At 44.0% G+C, this 15107-nt stretch overlaps 1 long non-coding RNA gene across 1 annotated transcript in view; it reads left to right on the top strand.

Moving 5' to 3' along the window:
- LOC135277204 (uncharacterized) overlaps positions 1-9202 on the top strand; it is a 322445-nt gene extending 313243 nt beyond the window's left edge. The window contains exon 4 of the long non-coding RNA XR_010344781.1: positions 9154-9202. This is a non-coding gene — a long non-coding RNA (uncharacterized LOC135277204). The remainder of the gene's footprint in view (positions 1-9153) is intronic.
- Positions 9203-15107: the final 5905 nt, after the last annotated feature.

Below are 15107 nucleotides of genomic sequence, written 5' to 3'. Positions count from 1 at the left end.
TTTTTGTTTGTTTTCTGAGATGGAGTCTCACTCTGTCACCCAGGCTGGAGTGCAGTGGTGTGATCTCGGCTCACTACAACCTCTGCCTCCTGGGTTCAAGCGATTCTCCTGCCTCCGTCTCCTAAATAGCTGGGATCACAGGCACCTGCCACCACACCTGGCTAATTTTTTTGTGTTTTAATAGAGACAGAGTTTCACCCTCTTGGGGATCTGCCTGCCTTGGCATCCCAAAGTGCTAGGATTACCGGCATGAGCCACCACGTCTGGCCCCAGTCATTCCTTTACCTTCCCTTTTGCTCAACTGCTTGGCTTCCAGGTGAAGGCTGAGCTCGCAGGCGTAGAATATGACAAGATGAAAGCACTCTGGGGGAAACTGTCATTCCTGGGCCAGGGGTCACAAGGAGGTCGTGGCCTCGTTCTCCTCCTTCGTCTCTGAGCCGAAGGCAGCTCCTCTGACTCCCATCGCCTGTCCCTGGTCCCACAGCCGGCAGTTCTTGCATCTTGGCTCTGACACTTGACATGATTTGCAACATATGGAAATCAGCCTCTGTCTGGCTGCAGAGTGGTTTTCAGTTTTCAGTCCCCAGAAGGTGTTGGAATGCAGACGGGTCTCTCTACTGCCCTAGAGAGCAGGCTGTGTTCACAACACAGGTCTCAAATAACTTGTCAAAATTGAGAAATGGGTATAGCAAGGAGCCACCTGGGACTTGTGGCCTTATGAAAGGGAAGATCCACAAGATGCCTTCAGGGTGAGACAGAGGCAGGCACCTTTTCAACCCTCCTGTTACTGCCTGCAGGACACCTGGCTAATTAAGCTGCCTTCCCTGTGGCTGGTAGTATTACTTTGATCTGTTGATCCCACCTGGGCCAAGTTTTAGCTGGATGACCTTGGCCAAGTAACCTAACTGCCCTGAACCATAATGTCATTGTCTGTATAAAAGAAGAAAACAGTGCCCTGCTGAGTTATTTTGAAGATGAGAGTTAACGCATGCTGTAGGAGAGGAAAAATAATTTTCTTCTCTGCCCTTCATGAGTTCTTAGCTGGGACTCCTTGTAACAAAAGACATATTAGCAAGAGAAAACCAAACAGAAGTTTAATGATAACATGTATACATCCTGTATACATGGGAGTTAACAAAGTGAAATGAATACAACTCTACAGTAGATCTCCAAGAGTTGTCTTAGACTTCAGGCTTAAATACTTTCTGAAACAAAGAAAGAAAGGTATGGGAAGGGTAGAGGGAAGGCCTGATTAAGACAAGATGGCTAGGAATTCACCAAATCACCGTAAAACAAAGGTAAGGTTTGTTATGCAGATTTAAGTAAGTGAGTGCTTTCTCCATTGATTGTGTTTAGTGATTCAGTTTTCCTTCTTTCTCTGGTAAGGAGAAGGAGACACCCTTACAAATGGAGATTTCCTTTCTAAATGTAAATTTCTCTGATAGAAGAGTTAACTTTCTCAGGACTTCTCTTGTGTCTGCAGTTTCTTAAAGTAACAGGTCAAAATTATCCTTATGCCAAAAAGGCATATTTTGAGGTGGCATGTGTTGGTCTTCTATAGTCACATTTTGGGGTGGCGTGTCCTGAGCTCCATCAATGTGGAATTCCTGGCAGCCTGCCAAAGACCCAAAATGTTGGAGTTACTGACATTGGTGCTTTGTAGCATTGCTATATCTCCAGCACATAAAGCTTGCATTTTTGGGGATAATGTGGGTATTTGATGACTGATTATTGCCTGTATAAATTCTGAAATCTGAAAATGGGAAGCTGGAAGAAATTTCGATCTGAACTCTCTTTGCTCTTTTTCAATTTGAGATACATCTTCTGATTTTTAAGTTTCATGGTATTAAAGAAATTAATTTCCTACTCCTCTTATCACTGAAGTAATACCACATCTGTTTGCAGAGCAGACTCTTGAAGGCTGCTTCTCCTTTCTTTGTTCATTTCCTCATTGGTGATTCACTGCAAACTCACCCACCTGCTCCGTAGACCTGGTTCTTTGGACAAGTGCGATGCAGATAGCCTAATAACCACACATCATCAAAGGTGTGATCTTGCCTCTGATAGATGAGGTCAGGCCATACTTTGCATATTTAAAGCGTGTTTTTCCTAACTTGCTACCTCATAACAAAGGAAGAGCCAAATCACACCCTCATTAGCTTCAAAGAGAAATACTAATTTTTTTTTTCTTTTTCTTGCATTGGCAAGAGATTTCGTTTTGCTTAAAGGAAACACAGATGACACTAATGAGACCGCAGTGTCTTAATTTGCATATTAGATGAGATAAATATTGAGCTAATTAACACCTCAGATGAATTTTCATTGCTTGGTACAATTGTTCTATGGCAATAGTAGTTGTCTGCTTCTTACCCAGGAGCAGAACAATTTGAAGGGAGAATCACTTCCCTACAAATAATTCAGGCCAACCAAAAATCCTCCCAGGACATGCTCTCCAAGATTCTTATTTTAATTTATAGTCAATCTTGGATCTTCTTTCAAATTAACCCTGGTCCTATGGGCAAGCTGTCACAGTCTTGCCAATGCACCACAATGTAGCAATCTCTTGTTGCCGGAGGTAGTACCCTGAGTCCTTTGTCTCATGGACCAAGAGAGTTGAGGCGTGTGGATACCAAGGGTAAAGCTGAAGCAAAAGTTTAATCAGCAAAAGGAGAAGGCTCTCTGCTGCTCAGTGGGGACCCAGAGGAGGGTTGCTATTTTTACAGTTGAATGAAACTGATGAGGGCTGGGTGTCTCATTTGCATAATATGTAAATTTCTAGTAGCTCCTCCTTGTCCTCCTAGTGCATATGTGGGCTCTTAGCTTGAGTTACTGCACATTCCTTTGTTCTCCTTACTGTGCATATATCAGGGGACTTAATTTTCCATTGCGGGCATGTCTGAGCAACTCACCTTTGCCACCTTTCTTATCTGTGCAGCCATGGGCCTGTCTTAGGCAAGCCCTCCTCTGCAAGTTCCCTTATCTGTGCCTTCAGGCTATTCTTTTGTTTGAAATAATTCAACTGAGGACCTTCCATAACTGCCTGCCTGACTGGTTTCTTCCTTCCTCCTCTCTCAAAGTGATACCAACAGATCTGCTGAACAGACCAGAGAAGGACAGAATAGACAATGTAAGGCTGAGAGGGAGCTGTGGGGAAGGAAAGTTGCCCTCTCCAGGGTTCTGGAATAGGATTTGGAAAGGATTTAACCTGGGTTGGACAATAATTTATTCTAAAAGCAGGAGTAGCTATATAAGGTTAAAAAAAGCCAATGGTACTTGTTAACTTGGTAAGGCAGACTTTACTTAGGATCATGCCAATAGGCATATGGACCACTGTAATGGGGTTTTGCAGTCAGGGAGAGAGATTGGACTTAAAACGTGCATGGACAAGTCAAATCTAATAGCCAAGGCGCAGGGTTGGGGCCAGTAGATGGAAAATTACTAAGAGGAAACATCAGAGATAAGGGGAGGAATTTCTGGCTAAACTGACCTAACAAGATTCTTGCTGAAGACAGGCCAGGCGATCAGACACCAGATGGGGAATGGCAGACGGTGAGGAACCTGATTAGAAATAGAGGGCGATCAGATATCAAGAGTGGGGATTCTGGCTAACCTGATTTTTCTGGGCCCCTTGCAAAATCTGCCAAGGGCATAGATGAGCCTAAGAGAAGGTCCAGGAGCCAAAGTTTGGCCAAACAAAGAATCTTTGCCAACAATTTGTTGGGCCCAGCACAAGATGAAAATGTAGAGTTCCTTGTTCAAAAATTAATTTCAAGTGTCAACTCAAGAATGACGAGGTTTATAAATTTGGAAAGGAGAGCTTTACTTCTTGTAAATTATTGAAACTGCAGGGTGGCTATTCTCACAGTCTGGGAAGCCTAGTCATCAGTCAGAAGCCAGAAACAGGTCCTTTGAGGGTGGAAAGAATTAGACTGGAATTCATGCTGAATGGGGTGGTCAAATACACATATTCAACAGGAGATAGGAAGATCTATGAATATTAATGAAAAGACAAATATGCACATGGGAAATTGAGCTTTATTCTTCACAGGTTCCATGTTCAAAAAATAGTGGTGCTAATATGATACGAAAATGGAGTTTTTGGCCCTCTGGTGTCAAAAAGAGAATCAGAGGAAAAGAAAACACTCACTGCTCATCCTCCATTGATTGGCCAGAACCACTCTGTTGGTGGTCTCTTATCAGGAAGGAATACCAGGTGGTTGCTGTGTTGAAACTGAGAGGGGAGGAAGGAAGAAACCTGTCAGGCTGGCAGTTAGGGTGGGTCCTCAGTTGAGTTCTTTCAAACAAAAGAACAGTCTGCAGGCACAGCTAAGGGAACTTGCACAGAGGGGCTTACCAAGGACAGGCCTACAGCTGCATAGATAAGAAAGGCTACACATGAGACTTGCCCAGACATGCTGTGATGGAAAATTCTGTCCCCTGACACACAGTAAGGAGAACAAAGCAGTATGAACTAACTCAAGCTTAGGGCCCACATGTGCACTAGGAGGATGGGGTGGAGCTACCACAAATCTCCACCTTATGCAAATGAGACGTCCAGCCCGCATCCGTTTCTTATAAAAGCCTCTGTATTCAACTGTGAAATGCAGCTCTTTTTCTGGACCCCTCTCTGCAGCAAAGAGGTTTCTCTCTTTCTTTCGCTTATTAAACTTTTGCTCCAACCTCACCCTTGGCGTCCACACTCCTTAACTTCATCCATCGTGAGACAAAGGACTTCCGGTGATACCTCAGGCTGTGAGAGACTGCTATATTGTGGGGCATTGGTGAGACTATAACAAAACCACAAAAGGGAGGGGCAGTCACAAGATTGGTTGAAATCAAAACTGGAACAAGTCTTTCCATAGGGGTGGTTTCTGGTTAACCCTTAGGAAACAAAGCCTAATGGTGGTTAGCCAGGGAGAGGGCATAATGAGGCATGTCCAACCTCCTAGCCCATACGACCAGGAATTCAGTTTTTAAAGTTTTTCTGGGGTCGCATTGGCTGAAAGGGAGTCCATTAAGTTGGTTGGGGAAGCTTAGGATTTTATTTGTATTTCTCACAAGACAGCAATAGAACATTAAACCCCACGTGGGGTCCTTCTAAGTGTGGCCTGTCTTTGCCTGCACACATACTCACGAAGCTGGCTCTGTCTAGTAGTGGAATGTAAGCTTTATAAAGAAAAAAGAACGGAGGAAAATTTAGAAAAAAATACTGGTTTCTGTCTAGCTCATTTCAATGAGCACAATGAATATAATTGAAACTAAAATTAAATGAAAACACTGAATGCTTAGCACCAGGCCTGCTATGGCTGTGCTGCCCACTCTCCTTCTCCTCCAGGGCCAGGAAGGCTGTGTCTATTGCACTTGTGATTTTACTGACTTCACTGACTACAGAACTCAATCCTCTCTCCTCCCAGCTGCTCCAGAACTCCTTCCCCACCTTCCACAATCGCTTGCTCAACTTTCAACTTCGGAGTGCTAAGCTTTGCTCTGCCTTTTGTATTTTAATTGCTTTCTCTCCTGCTTTTAATGAGCAATCAGGGCTATTTCTTTATTGAGGACCTGCTGGCAAATTTCAAGCAGTGTGTGTGCATGTGAAAGGAATAGGTGAAATTGCATCCTCTGGCATTATTAGTTACAGGGAGGGGTTAAATAGACATCCATCTAAGGGAAAATGTTCACTTAACGTACAGCCTTAATTCAAAGGAAATGTCAAGTACTCAACTAGATGCTTTGTGGCAACTGAAGAAAAGATTGGAAGGAGGAGTGGTGAGATATCTGAGACTACAGCCACTGTGGGGAAATTAGCTTAGGTAGGTGTGTGCCTGTGTGTGTGCTGGTGCCCTTGTGTGTTTCACGTCCCACATGCTCTGTCAGAATTAACTACTTAGCAACAAAGAGGCAGGAAATAAAGGCCAGAGTATTGTGGGCTAAGGAGAGAACATAAACCCATCATTACAGAGTAAGGTGCTGTGTCAGTGCAGGGAATATTACATTTTAGGATTGCCTGGAAGGAATCGTCGCTTTTGCCCCAAATCTTGTTATTTTGGGGAAGTGATTTGTAATAATGTTGCCAGTGGGGTATTTGTTTCTTCAAATTTCCATATTTTCTGCAACCACCCTGGAGCCCCACACTCAGTTAGCTGACAATACATGCAAGCTGATTGACTGGCAGAGATGAAGAAAGCCATGAAATGAGTTTCCTCCCTGAAGGAATGGAAACCTTGGGCCTTCAATTAGTCCCTTTCCTCCTGGCTGGAACTCTTCAGTATGACAAAGGCATCAGGTTACAAAGGGATGTGGGGAATTGTCCTAGCAGGACCACAGATGTCACACATGTCCCGAACTCTCAGAGACAACTGAGCTCAGTGATAGCAAACGTGGCTCTGTGTCTGTGCTGTTTTTATGGGACTCCCCTGTGCCCTGAAGGACAAAGTTCCTGGTTTACAGCTACAATAGCCATTGCCTCAAATGGGCAATTTGACCACTTAGCTCAAAGTGAGCAAACATTTTCAATGATTAAAAAAAATTTTTTTTAACTAACCCATCAGAATGGCAAATGACATTTTAAAAAGGAAAGTTCTTCGATCCCACCACCCAAAGCTATTGAAAAAGGATTTGCTTTTTTCAAAACAGAGGACTGGACATTTGGAAGTCCCAAGTAGTCCATTATGTCAACCACAAATGGGGTGAGTGAACATGTCATGTGTGTTTGTGTGTGTACGTGTGAGGGCTTGCTCCTTTCCTGGTTGGCACACTGCTTGTCAGTCTGAGTGTGCCATGTTTCAAGCTGTTTATGTCAGATGTAACTGTAGACTGTCTTACTCAGCTCAGGCTGCCATCATAAAGGACTGTAGAGTGAGTGGCTTAAACAGCAGATTTATTTTCTCGTAGTCCTGTTACTGGAAAGGGGTCCTGATCTACATCCCATGAGAAGGTTCTTGAATCGCATAGAAGAAATAATTTGGGGTACGTCCATAAAGTGAAATTAAATTGATTAAGAAATAAGCTGGGCGCGGTGGCTCACGCCTGTAATCCCAGCACTTTGGGAGGCCAAGGGAGGTGGATCACCTGAGGTCAGGAATCTGAGACCAGCCTGGCCAGTATAATGAAACCCCATCTCTACTAAAAATACAAAAATTAGCCAGGCATGGTGGCAGTGCCTGTAGTCCCAGCTACTTGGGAGGCTGAGGGAGGAGAATTGCTTGAACCCACGAGGCGGAGGTTGCAGTGACCTGAGATAGCGCCACTGCACATTCCAACCTTGGCAAGAGAGTGAGACTCTTGTCTCAAAGAAAAAAGGCAAAGGAATAAAAGAATGGCTACCTCTTAGGCAGAGAAGCAGCATGGGTTGTTGGTTGGCTATCTTTCTGGTGATTTATTGACTGTATGCTAAACGAGGGGTGGGTTATTCGTGAGTTTTCCAGGAAAGGGGTGGGCAATTCCCAGACCTGAGGGTTCCTCTCCCTTTTTAGACCAGAGAGGGTAATTTCCTGACATTACCAAGGCATTTGTAAACTGTCATGACTTGGGTGGGAGTGTCTTTTAGCATGCTAATACATTATAATTAGCATATAACGAGCAATGAGGACGACAGAAGTCACTTTCATTGCCATCTTGGTTTTGGTGAGATTTTGCCAGCTTCTTCACCGCATGCTATTTTATCAGCAAGGTCCTCGTGACCTGTGTCTTATGCTGACCTCCTAGCTCATCCTGTGACTAAGAATGCCTAACCTCCTAGGAATGCAGCCCAGTAGGTTTCAGCCTCATTTTACCCAGGTCCTATTCAAATGCCTCTGACAGTCTTGGAGGCTGGAAGTGTGAGATCAAGATGTAAGCAGGGTGGGTTTCTTTTGAGGCCTCTCTTTTTGGTGGCAGGTGGCTGGCTTCTCCTGGTGTCCTTACATGGTAGACCCTTGATCTGTGAGTATCTATGTCCTAATCTCCTTATAAGGACACCAGTCAGATTGGATTCGGGCCTACACAAATAACTTTTGTTTGACTTAATCACCTCTTTGAAGTCCCCATCTCCAAGGGCCTTCAAGATCCACTTTCTGACATCCTGGGGATTACAGCTTCAATCTATTAATTTTGAGGACACAATTCAGCCCATAACAATGATCAAGTAATTTCCCTTCATGTGACCAAGTGCAGGTTGCCCAAAGTTGGAGAGTAATTGAAGACATTTGAAGAGATTGGCACAAAGATGCTCCAGGAGGAGAGGAATGGACACCTGGTTTTTCCTTTTCTGCAGGTCTCAGGTCCTTTTAACCCACTCCGTGTACCCCTTTGGTGAGTGTCATTCCCATAGGGCCAGACATTAGAGGACACTCCCCGTACCAGCCCAGTCTTCCTCCGTTTCTCCTGCCAGCACAGAGGCTCACAAGACTGTCAGCTGCTGAATTTCACTCTATTGTTGATAATGTGTGCATCAAGATTTTATTAGTGACACCTGTCAGAAACAATGAGGACAGAGGTAAAAAATATAAGGACTCTGGAGGAGGTTAGGGCTAGTCGATGTTCTGTCTTGCGATTTTGATCCTCGATCCATCACTCCTTCTGCCTGGCTCTTGTCATCTCTCTTAAACGCACAGCTCTTGTGAGTGGAAAGGACTTTGTTCAGTAGAGAAAGACAGAAAATAGCCGAACTTGATTGAGCCTAGGCCCAGAGTGCTCACTTGCTTAGCTCAGTGCTGACTGTTGGTGGTGATCAGATAGCTTGTAATTCATAGACTCAGGCAAGGAGAGCCAGGAACCACCATCACCTGTGCCTCCCACCAGCTCTAGGGCCACACGGGGCCTCCCACAGCTTCTCTTTGCTGGGGAAGTTTGGGGTCTGCCCTCTTGTGTAACCCACTCCCCCGGTGACCACAGACCAGGTTTTCTGGCATCTGTTTTCTGTCCAGTGTGAAGTGATATCCTGCTCTGAAGGCCACTGAGATGCCCTTTGAAGTCAAAAGTTATTGTTCTCAGTGGAGATTTTTCTCTTTGGATCCATTCTTCAATAGAGGGTGATAGTTCATGTTTGAAGAAGTCATGCCTAAGATAAAAATGCCAGAAGAGGAAACGCAGGAAATGTGGCCTACATTTGAGGGTGTGTCTCCTACTTTGCTTCAATGCTGCTCTCTCTTTAGGATTCATGTGCTCCTCTTCCAGGAGGCCCTCCCTGACTACTTCAGGGCACACCAATCTCTGAGCACCACAGAGCCCCTCACCAGCTCCTCTGGAAAAGATCTGCTTCGGGACAGAGCCTTAAACTTGACCTTTGGAAGCCAGCACGGGATTGGACACACACAGCCATTCAGTAAGTGTGTATCGGATGAGTAGGTTATAGCTGAATGTCTAATAACAACACTTCCCCGCCCTACTACCCCAAACTGCTTAGATGTGACCTCTTCAGGGAGGCCACTTCTAACCTGAACATTCACTCTTTCCTCTGTATAGCCTTGTACATTGTTCTATCTTTCATGTGCCTCTTCCATGGTTTTTATATTTATTTGTTTACATCTCACTTTCCTTCCATTCCAGCAGAATCTGACCTATTCCTTGCGATATTCCCCAGACCAATAGGTTTGACTCTGTGAAGACACATGCCATGAAAATTGAACTGAATTATACCTGATTAGGAGGAGAAAATAATCATGTTGCTTAAAGTATGCTACATCTGGCTTTGGCTAATTTAGAAGCAATTGCTTAATTTATTTTCTCATTATTTATGGAGCAAGTATTATGTGAAAGCATAGTTCTGGGCATTACAAATAAAATAAGTGTATATTTGTTGAGTTATTCCTGTAGACTATGAACTTTCAGAGAGGCTACCTCTCTGCACCTCACCAGAACAGGATCAGGAATAGTGTCTGTTCTGCTCACGGCAGAACTCCCAGTGCCTAGATCAGTGTCTGGAAAATAAGGTGCTACATAAATATTTATAGAATGAATGAATAGCTTATGAGATTAATTTTATTATACCATTTTATGGAGAAGTTAAATCACTTGCTGAAGGCCAGACAGCTATTACCTGGCAGAGTCATGATTCCAGTCTGGTTTGTTTGACTCCAGTGGACATGGAATCTCCATGTACTCTCATCCTCTCCCAGCACTGGAAGATGGCAGTGTCTCCATCATCATCAGCTGAGGATACAGATGCTGTCAGATGGAATGGGTGCGATCCAGAAAAAGCTCTAGGTGGGACTGGAGGTAATGCAGGTTATTATTGTTATCATAATAATTATTAGCAGTGATATAGGAGTTAAAAAGAAAATCCTCAGGCAGATAGTGAAGGTACGGAAGTCCTTGGTAAGGTTTTCCTTTTAATGAAAAGCAGCCCCCAGATCATTTTCTTTTCTGACAAAGAGCAGCCTGTAAAATTGGGCTGCAGACCTAAACAAGTGAGCTGGATGCTTGCACAGGTGAATGTCAACAGTGGTGCCCATAGGAATAGACTACCTGGGACTAGGCATGTTCAAAATGGCAGCTCCATCTTCTCTTTTTGCCAGCCACATGTACAGTAAGGAGTCAACAAGATGGCGCTGGCCAAGTGGAAAGCTCATTTTCGTAGTAAGATTAGGGTGGGGTGACCAACCTTCCTCACGTGCTATGTAAATGTCACACTTGGTCAAACCAATCCGTGAGCCCTAGGTAAATCAGACACTGCCTTTCCAAGCTTTCCTATAAAATCTGCAGCCATCCACCGCCTTTCCCTTTTTCAGACACCTCTCTCTAGCCAGGAGCTGCTATTCTTTCTCCTTTCTTCTACCTATTAAACTTACAGCTCCTTAGCCCATCCACATGTGTCTGTGATCTTAATTTTCATGGCTTGAGATGATGAACCCCAGGTATTTACCCCAGAGAGAGATGCTGCTTCAGCAAGTTATTCTGTAGGATATTAGGGGAGGACTCAAAGAGAAAGTGGTAATTAGCAGGGCCTGGTAGAATTAGAGATTTGTAACCTTCACATGATGGTCAGCAAAGGAATGTTAATGGTGGATCCCAGGCCTGCAGGAGAGGTAGACATTGGTTTAATCACCACTTTTTTGTCCTAGGAAATTCATTAAGCAAACTTTTACCTGATAGCTAGGCTGGGCCTGGATCCTGGAAGACACAAGTCCTGTAATTTCAAATAATGATCTAGTCAGAGAAACCAGAGTCAGTCACACAACACAGCAATGTGGTGGGATGATGGTCACCGTACAACTCTGTTGTGTGGGGGTCATTTGGCCATGTTATGGTGCTGTTCATTATCTGGATATGTCTCTAGGAGTGTCTCAGGTTTTAATGTATTTGTTGGCCAAGAGCTGATGAATAGATCCTTTGTTTTTCAGCAAAGTAATCATCTCTAAAAGAATGGGAACTTGGTGCCTGCCGTCAACCCAAAGCTGAGGAGAAATTAAAGCTCTTGATCTGCAATTGATCAACTATTAAAGTCACAGCATGGGGTGTTTCTGTGCTTTGTCTGTTTTTGTTTTGTTTAATATTTACTTTATTGGTTGGAATGGCATTCCTTCATTTAAGACACGTGGGAAGTGCATCTTGATGATTTATGCCACAGATCATCCAATTTGTGGCATAGATAACAGGTGCTCTTTTGGGAGCATTAAAATGACATTGTGGTGGAATATTTATAATGAATAGCTCAAGTGATCACTCCTGTGCTGATGGCTCAGGAGTCGCTGTCTCTGCTTGAGGAGCAGACTGTGATGTCGCCTCCTCTGTGTTGATAGTCCCTGACCCTTTTTGAAAAGAAAACAGAGATGACAGACTCTTACTTATTTATTTTCAGGAGTGAATCTGTTGTTTTTGATGTTTTAACACATTTATTTAATCCCACAGCCTGCTCTGCATGGAGCCATGACTATCCCCATTCTACAGATGAGAAAACAGGAGCTCAGAAAGCTCGTGAAGTGCCTGAGGTCACACAGCTTGTCAGAGGCGGAGCTCAGTTTGCCAGTGCCTCGAAAATTAGTGTCTTTTTTCTTTATAATACATTTTTCCTTCTAGGCTTTCAAATTCCACTCACTGGTTTTCAAGATGTCTTGTTTTTGTGTGTTTTCTGTGACAGTTGGAGAGAGAAAATGTTGGGTCTAATCTCACATATGAGGTGATGTGGGCCCCCAGAATCCTCTCATCTCTGCTCTAGGCTGGCCTGATTTGTAGACTCCTCAGGAACCCCAAAATAATTGAAACAGGTCCCAGTCAATTTAGGAAGTTTATTTTGCCAACGTTAAGGATATACCCCTGACATAACCTCAGGAGGTTCAGCACGTGCCCAAGGTGGTCGGGGTAAGGCTCGCTTTTGTACATTTTGGGGAGACATAATACATCAATCGTTACATGTAAGATTTACATTGGTTCGATGGAGGGGGGACTTTCAGGACATAGGTGAATTTAAAAATTTTCTGATTGGCAATTGATTGAAAGAGTTCTTATTAGTAAAAAGGAGTGTCTAGGTTTCCGTAAAGGGTTGTGGAGACCAAGGTTTTATCATGCAGATGAAGCCTCCAGATAGGAGGCTTCAGAGAAAACAGATCAGAAAGGTTTCTTGTAGGACTTAAGGTCTGTTTCTTATAGGACTTAACACCTGTGTTGATGTTAATACTGGAGGGGTATAAGGAGTCAGGTTCAACCCCCTCTTCCATCACGCTCTAACTGTATTTTCAGGTTAACTCCAGAATGCTCTTGGCCAACAGGAGGGATCCAGTCCATTCAGATGTCTGGGCGTGGGGCTTAGCATTTTATTTTTGGTTTGTGATGGCATGGTGAATAGGGTGGGAAATGTTATCGGGTATTAACCATTGTCCTGTGTATCTTTGTTTTGTTTTGTTTTTGAGACAAAGTCCCTCTCTGTGTCCTAGGCTGGAGTGCAGAGGAGGCATGATCTTGGTTCATTGCAACCTCTGCCTTCCAGCTTCAAGCAATTCTTGTGCCTCAGCCTTCTGAGTAGCTGCAACTACAGACACCCGCCACAATGACCGGCTAACTTTTATATTTTTAGTAGAGTCAAGGTTATGCTATGTTGGCCAGACTGGTCCCCAACTCTTGACCTCAGGTGATCTGCCCGCCTCGGCCTCCCAAAGTGCTGGGATTACAGGTGTAAGCCACTGTACCCAGCCTGTCCTGTGTATCTTATATGAGCTAACTTTTTAAACCTGAAGAACAACTCAGTGTGGTATATCCTATTATTTCCATTCCGCACAAGGTGAAATGGAGTTATAAAAATGTTCAATGAGTTACTGAAAGTCGTTAGACAATCAGGAGTCAGAGCTGGGATTTTAAATGACTGCTATCTTATTTCAAAGTCCACACGTTTTCTATTGGGTTATCATGCCTCCTAGTTAGGGACAAATGGGAAAGTAAAGACACCTTTTGATGGAATGTGACATGAAGGTGATGGTGAATGAGTGCTTGTTCCTGGGAGGGGACAGTATGTGAAGGTGACCAGCCTGTGTGAGGGGTGTCAGGGACACAGGAAGTGGGCCTTCAGGAGGGCAGGGCTGGCCAGTCCAGGGGGTGGCTGAACTCCAGACTGGACAGGGGATTAGGTAAACGGTCCTCTCATCCTGCAGGTGGGGCAGTAGAGAAGGCTGAGCTGAAGGTAATGGTCCTGTTTTCGAGATTCCCATGCACCCTGCACATTAAATAAGAAGGTGAAACCACCGTTAAAGTTGCCCTGAATGTTTTTCACTTTTCACATCCCCAGCCTCCCTTGCAATATTGTTTTCGTTTTGTTCTATGATTGCCTGCAGTAAAGCTAAGTCAGGCTAAAAAGAGACACATCCACTCTACTTTGAAAAGTGTGACTGAGAAAGCAAGAGAGTCTATTTTATATTCTGTTTTCACTGATACTTGGGACAAAGCAGTCACTGTCAAGATTGGAGTTAATGCTGGCTGGGGGAAGTTCAATAGTGTTACACAGGCTGGGTCACAGCTCTGTCAGGGGGAAGTTCAATAGTGTTATACAACACAGGCTGGGTCATGGCTCTGTCAGGGGGAAATTTAAAAAATGCTAAACATGTGTCCTGGCTCTGCATTTTGGGCTTCTGATAGCAAACCGAAAGTGATTCTTGCTAGTAATGGTGGTTTTAAAATGCACAGGGCAAAGGCAAAAGCAGAGGTTTGCTCCCGATTTCATATCCAGGCTATAAAATGCTGCTAATCTTGAGGTTAGCCTAAAAACATTAGAACTTAGAGGTTAGACTTAGAAGAAGCTGGCAACTAGTAAGCAAAGTTTAAGAAACTTAGAAACATAGTTCCTGAAGCCAGAAGTGGGCAGTCCAGGGCATATAGACCATGGAGGACAAGAGTCTCAGGAACACCCGTTTATTCACTCCAGACATATTTATTGAGGGCTTACTAGAGTGGAGATAAAGATAAAATCATTGCCTCGTAGAGCCACATTCTAGGGGCCGAAATGTGAGCCAGAAGTGACCTGTAGCCTCCCCTACCTGGGTTACAGATGATCAGCAATGCTTTCTGAATGGAGGTCTTGATCAAAATGCAGATTCTGATTCAGTAAGTGTGGGGTGGATCCCAAGAGTGTGCACCGCTGCAGAATCCCAGGTGAAGCTGAGGTTGCCGTCTTCACTGTTAGGAATGAGGCTTAGACTCAGAGCCCACTGCTATTCTCTATTTTACTTATTTATTTCAGTTTGTGGAGTAACATGAATCAAATTCTCCTTCCAGAGCATGAGCTTCAGCATACTCCATAAATGCACTCACCATCTTGAGGAAGGAGCTAGAGAGAAAGATCTCCTCTTAGTATAGATAGAGACCTTGATAAGGCATAGTCAACTGAGTGTTAGAGTCAAACTCTTTTTCTTAGAGAGATCACAGGAATAGGCCTTCTCATAAGTTGATATTCTTCTTTGCCCAGATTTTGGGGACTGTTTCTAGCTGCATGGAACCTTGACATGGGTCCAAGTTTATGATAGTTTTACCACCTTGTATTTTCGGGAGCAGCCCCCAGTCTGTGATTTGTTCCTTTTGTCTCAACAAAAACTCATTTATTTTCAGGCCTCGAGCACCTGTGTTATCACTTACATGTAAACATATACATCCATCATAGTTTCTGGATCATCTCAGTGATGTGTGGACCACATGTGGACTCCAAACCT

This window comes from Aotus nancymaae, unplaced genomic scaffold (genome assembly GCF_030222135.1).
Source record: "Aotus nancymaae isolate 86718 unplaced genomic scaffold, 86718_ANA_hifiasm-v0.15.2.pri h1tg000030l, whole genome shotgun sequence".
NCBI classification, from domain to species: Eukaryota; Metazoa; Chordata; class Mammalia; order Primates; family Aotidae; genus Aotus; species Aotus nancymaae.
The sequence above is the reverse complement of the archived record's forward strand: the minus strand, read 5'-3'. Positions and strand labels throughout refer to the sequence as shown.